This window comes from Penaeus japonicus, unplaced genomic scaffold (assembly GCF_977035675.1).
Source record: "Penaeus japonicus unplaced genomic scaffold, GWHDUDI00000001_assembly GWHDUDI00000038, whole genome shotgun sequence".
Taxonomy (NCBI): domain Eukaryota; kingdom Metazoa; phylum Arthropoda; class Malacostraca; order Decapoda; family Penaeidae; genus Penaeus; species Penaeus japonicus.
In genome coordinates this window covers 5,118,866-5,119,217 of record NW_028234440.1, presented here as the reverse complement: position 1 = coordinate 5,119,217, position 352 = coordinate 5,118,866, and positions in this window count along the sequence as shown.

Sequence of the window (352 nt, the reverse complement as noted above, 5' to 3'; positions counted from 1 at the left end):
ACCCAACACACACAACACACAAACACACACCACAACACACACACACCCACACACCCCACACACACACACCCACACACACACCACACACACACAACCAAACACACCACACACACACAACCCCACACACCACACCCACCCACACACACACACACACACACACAAAACCATAACACACACACACAAACCCACACACACACACACACACACACACACACACCACGCCACACCACACACACCCACCACACAACAACCACCAAACACACACACACACACACACCCCCACACAACAACACACACAAAACCACACACACACACACACACACAAACACACACACACCCACCAAAACACACA